General features: G+C 44.0%; 1 protein-coding gene across 6 annotated transcripts in view; it reads right to left on the bottom strand.

Annotated features, from left to right (window-relative positions):
• Prlr (prolactin receptor) overlaps window positions 1–2,982 on the bottom strand; it is a 162,113-nt gene extending 159,131 nt beyond the window's left edge. For 5 of the 6 annotated variants that reach the window (XM_048802899.1, XM_048802900.1, XM_048802906.1 and 2 more), the window contains exon 1: window positions 2,473–2,982. The gene's annotated coding sequence lies outside the window, so the exon portion shown is untranslated. The remainder of the gene's footprint in view (window positions 1–2,472) is intronic. The other variant, XM_048802908.1, reaches the window with a different exon arrangement.
• Between the last annotated feature and the right edge of the window lie 2,627 nt (window positions 2,983–5,609).

Below are 5,609 nucleotides of genomic sequence, written 5' to 3'. Positions count from 1 at the left end.
GGAGGGAGGTGGGGAGAGAAGCGGGGGGTGGGGGGGCAGGAATGAGCTGAGTTTCAAGCTAACTCAATGCCAAGCAGTAAAAAATAACAATCAAGACATTTCTCTCTCTACAGAGACGGTTTCTGGTGTGTTTAGAGATGGATTCAGCCACAGGACTTCTCTTGTTTCCATGCCTAGCTATTTGTAGCTATAGGCTCAGTTATGTATTCAAGATCATGGGCCAAAACTTAGAGAAGGGCTGAGGATCCATGCCAGTCTGGGCATATTTTACTTGCTGGCAATATATAGTGCTCTGCTTGACACAGTACAGTCAAAACAGTAAAGCTGATCCTGTGTCTGAACCCTCCACTCATTTTTAAGTTCTGCTAATGTCAGCCCCATAGCAGAAAGAGTAAGCTGATCTAAAGAAGCACGGGACCGGTGGACACATACTTATAGCCCCAAGTTAATATTAAGAATAGGAGTTTATAATAATATGGATCAGGCTTGACAAATAGATTTCCATTCTCCAATAAACATACAAGGAAACTGGTACTGTTCCCCATTTTTCAGACAGGAAAAGTGGACTCAGAATTTAGTGACTTGCCAAAGTGTGGGAGCCACAATTTGAAGCACTTGAAGTCTTGAGGCTCCAAAGCACTGTGTGCTTTCTGTGATAACTTGCTGCACTGCCAGTAGAAGATGAGGTCCCCACAGGATGATACCTCAGTCCATTTAAGACAAAATACAGAAGTCCAAAGAAACATCATTACCCAGTCATTCTATGCATTGGAAAACGGATTGCACTTTGTTTCCAAACAAAGCCTTGGCCACACTGTCATGCAGCCAGGTCATCCAGACAGGTGGCCTGAAGAATGCTCTTACACTTGGATAGTGACCCTTTTCAGGTGGCTCTCCAGTGCTGTCTGTAGGCAGGAAAGCTCTAGGGATAAGGACCATCACCTTAAGAAAGTCATTTGAAGACTTGTAAGGAGTTGTTCCCCAAAAGCAAAAACTGGAGTAGTCATTGACAGACTGTCTAGAAAGCTGATGGGGAAGGAGGGATGTCTCTTTCATCAGTGTGGCCTATTCCACACCCCTGAGAAGGCTGCAGGTTACTCCCGAAATGGGCCCAGCTACCAGCAGGAGCTTAGCCAGGTGGTCTTTTTGCAGGTCCTTAAAGACAAGGGATTTTTCACTTGGGTTTCCGGCATGGTCCAGAGGTATCCACAAACCCTTAGGAATTGCATGTGAAATTCTATATGCATTCCACATAGAATAAATAGCCCCCTATCCCCAGCCCCAGAATAGGACCTATGACCCTCACTTAAAAAAAAAAAAACACTGAAATTAAAATTTTCATCTACTTCTTTCTTGCACTCTTCTGCCCTTCTACCCCATTTATACATAGAATCAAATACTGATTAGTTTCCCTAGATTTTGCAGAGAAAACAGACTCAGAGGGTAACTGCCCTGTCCAAGGTTGCACAAAGGGCTGGGCTAGGACTAGCAACACTCCATTGGTCAATTGGAATTTGCCAGTCAACTCAATGAATGAAGACCAAAGGCTCCCTCCAGATTAACAATAATGTTTTGTAAGCATTTTCAAGTCCAATCATAGGAAATTCCAAATTGCTTGTTATTTGGGAAAGATGGGTTGCTTCCCCAGGATGCAGGTAGAGGTCACTAAAAGGATGTTTTCCTACTCACAGAGCCAGAACTCCAGCTCCTGTTTTTCCCTTCCACAACACTCTGGCTCTTGGTTACCTGAGTTTGCCTGACTCCCCTCCTCCCTGCCCTCTCCTCCAGCTGGTTGTCCTTCCAGCTTCCTCTCAAGTTTGAATTCCTCTGCTTGGATACATTCACCTCTGTCTTCCTCCGGGTTACAGCCTGGGGGCTGCTCACCTGCCACTACCCCCTAAGCTTTGCGGGACAGCCGCACCTTTGGGTCAGCGCTGGTTAACATTAAACTTTCCCCACCAGATACCCAGGAGGCTGCTGCGATTACGGCCAGTGGTGGGAGACTCCTCAAGTTCACGGTCTGAGCCCCTTGCTAATTCCAGCTAATGTTTTTTTTTTTTTTTTTTTTTTTTTAACATTTTTTATTTTTATTGTTTTCCCCTTTTCACTTTGACGTAAATAATCTACATTCGGAGAAGCCCACAACCTCGCCGAGACTCACTGTCAAGGCTGTATGTGCAGGTGCTTTTTCAAAACATTAAAGGGTGCCGAGCGCAGTTGTGAAAGCTGGGGTGGGGTGGCAAACCACCTCAGGGTGTTTTAGTTCCCCTGAGAAGGGACATCAAGGCTGGCTGCGGTCGCAGCTCGGGATTCCCCGGCGGCTGCGGGCTCTGGCAGCTCGCAGGCACACTGCTAGCAGCCGCGTCTACCGCCACGCTCGCTCCCTCCCGCACGCGGCCTCGCGCCGGTGGCCTGGGACAGCGCCTGCCCTCCCTCCCGCCTGCATTGGCTTAGCCCTTTCTGGTTACTCACTTTTACACGGGAGCGAAGTCTGTCCTATCAGGCCGGGAGCACTTCTTGCACAAAGACGTGGAGACCCATTGTGTGTACAGCTGTTTCACGGACAGTGGGTAAAATCCAGAAAGCGGGAGAGGAGCGAGTAAGACAGAAAAGGAAGGCGGGGAAAGCCCAGCCCAGAAGACTGGGCGTCTGGGGATTGCAGCCTCCGCTCCAGCGTCCCCAGCCGGGTGGCTCTGTGAGAAAAAGCTCAACTCCTCAGTGCACTTGTTCACTCTTTCTTCATTAGAGGAGGAGTCAAGGTTGCAACATTTATTTTCCTTGCTGGAGGCAAAACAGTGATTTTCTTCAGCAAGCGAAATGTCCAGAGATTGCCAATTTTGCAAGGTGACAGAGGTAGTTGGGGGAGCCAGCCGGAATGCAGAGAAGATGTGGAGAAGAAATCACGGATTCTCCCCAGATCGGTTTTGCATGATCAGTGCTACACATCTTTCATTGAGACTGTCCCGGAAAACAGAAAGAAAGAAAGAAAAAAGAAAAAAACAATAAAATAAATGTCTTCATAAGTGGAATGACCTCGAAGATGATGTTTCTCTGGCAGCCAAGATCTTGGTGTCAAATTTCTTTCCTTGTTTCTGAGCTACATAGAGAAGCAGCTTGACCATGCTTGATTGGGGCTCTAGGGATTTGAATCACATCTCTCCTAAGAAGGAGTCCAGAAAAGGGGCAAAAGAAAAAGTCATTGACTAAAAGAGATTTTTCTTTCTTTCTTTCTTTCTTTCTTTCTTTCTTTCTTTCTTTCTTTCTTTCTTTCTTTCTTTCTTTCTTTCTTTCTTTCTTTCTTTTTCTTTCTTTCTTTCTTTCTTTCTTTTTTTTTTAATACCCACAGCCAAAATTTCCAAGGTGCTGGGTTTATGTTCGGTTGTATCAAAATAATACAGGAATATCAGGGTGTCTAAATAATCCACCTTTGTGTGCCAGAAATTTCTGTTTCTAATAGGGTTGTATGTTTTGAATTTTATTTTATTTTGGGGACCAACAAAGCCACATGCAACCTGCACTTTTTCTTTTGCAAAACATTGCCACTTTTCTCTTGCCTCTTAGTACTGAAACAAACAATAACAGTTGCCTGAATCAAGTAGGTTTCCCTGAGTAAATAGCTAGTGTCTGAAGCCATTAATTAGTATTGAAATTTGATTGTTACACAACTTAGAAGGCTACTAAGGATATATCTTAAACAACAGTTATAGAGTTTCAGAAGAAGAAGAAAAGGAAGAGGAGGAGGAGAATTTGTAATAATTGGCAAATTGCATCCAGTAGTTGCCACCTGCCAAGGCTCAGAAGGCACCAAAAATCCCATGATGCTTTGGTGATCCTTTTGGATTGGCAGCCCAGAGGCACCTGTGTAAGCATAATAATCTAGTGTTTCCTGTTCAATAACTTGTCCTCGTACAAGTTAAACCATAGAATCCATCTGGTTTCCTCTTATACAACCTGCACTTGCTTCCTTTGATGATCGAGGTATATTTTCTTTTCCATGAGTATCTGTGAAGATATATGACTTCTACATGTTTTCAAAACCAATGGGCAGTATTGTCAATGGCAGAATACAGATGCTTAGGGATGAATGATGAGGTCATGTCCCACTAATCTATCCCACAAATTGCTAAAATGAAAATATCTTGTATCAAAAATGCATTTAATACACCTAACCTACCTAACATTATAACTTTGTATTGCTGACCTTAGACATGCACAGAACATTAGCAAAGTAGGCAAAATTATCTAACACAAAGCCTCTTTTAACAGAATACTTATACAGAGATGCTTTTGCATCATTAAAAAGTAAAAAGCTCAAAAAAGTCATCATACTTTGGGGACTGTCTTTAATTCAATATGACCTTTGCAAAGCCCAGGACCATCAGTCCTACCATAAGTTTTTTTTTTTTTTAATAATCAGAGTATTTCAAAAGATAGTGAAAAAAATCACTTTAGACAACTCTGGACTGTCAGCCATCAAGAGGCAGGGACCTTGTTCTTCCCCTGTGGTCCCTACACCATAGCAGTCAACTCAATGTACCTGTACATGTGGTTCACAGCAGGTGACAGGCTAGTTGTTGACTAATCCTCATCCCCCTGGGAGAGAAGGTCAAGGGTGGCTTTCAGCTGTGTTGTGCATCCTACAGGCAGTGTTCCTAAGCCATGGCATTCACTGTCCTCGCGTGCATTAACTTGTCTCCTGTTACTGAGATGAAGGCAGCTGTGAGCCTCATCCTGTTTCCTCTGGCCCCACTCTTGTTTTGTCATTCCCCCCCTCCCTGCACACTGGCAAGCTTTGCCCCCCTCTTGTGTTCTTTTCTGGCTCATCTCGGCATCTGTCTCAGTGGTTGAGTTCCTCCCTGTTTCCAAGGTGACTCCTCCAATCTCACCCTGGATCTCATATCTGCTCCTTGCCTCCAAGGCCTGGTTGAATGGCTTAAGCAAGGAAAGAACCCAAACATTGGCATTGGTTTGAGTCTCAGCTATTCATTTGTCTTCTCTGAGTTTCACTTAATCACTGTAAGTCAAACATAGTAACAAATGGCTCAAAAATCCAGTAAGTAATAATAATGGTGACAGCATATATAAAAATGTGAATAATATAACAGAAAGTCTAGAAACTTTAAGTTCCTTTTTCCCCCTTCCCTATTCCTCTACCTGCCTTGATATTTTATCTTTTTTTGTCTGATGGGCTTTTTCATCTCAGTCTACAACTTCCTCACATCTTCACTAACCCTGCTGGCCTTTTGGTTGGCTTTACAATTTAATTCACCCCTTCCTCCATCTGTCAAACTTAGTGAAAGAATATTCCACACTCATTGGCTTTTCTTACTTATTTCCCTCTTGAAGCCTTAATTAATGGTTTTCAGTCAGTACACCAGCACTATCTGAGGGTGTTCAAAACATGCCTTGTCTGAGTATCAGTTGCAGTGTTTCTAATCCGAAAGGTTCAGGGTCGGGTGCTGATTTCTCTCTCTACAAAGAGCACAGTTAGCTCCCTTGAATCCTTTAATGCCCTGTCTTTGGAAACTGCTACTCATCTTGGGGGTAGGTCGTCCTGGGCCCTTCCCCTAGCACTCTGCTCCCCTTCACTCCTTCCTCAGGAAGTTCTC

This window comes from Marmota marmota, unplaced genomic scaffold (assembly GCF_001458135.2).
Source record: "Marmota marmota marmota unplaced genomic scaffold, marMar, whole genome shotgun sequence".
Taxonomy (NCBI): domain Eukaryota; kingdom Metazoa; phylum Chordata; class Mammalia; order Rodentia; family Sciuridae; genus Marmota; species Marmota marmota.
Note: the sequence above shows the minus strand (reverse complement) of the source record. Positions and strands in the feature narration are given on the sequence as shown.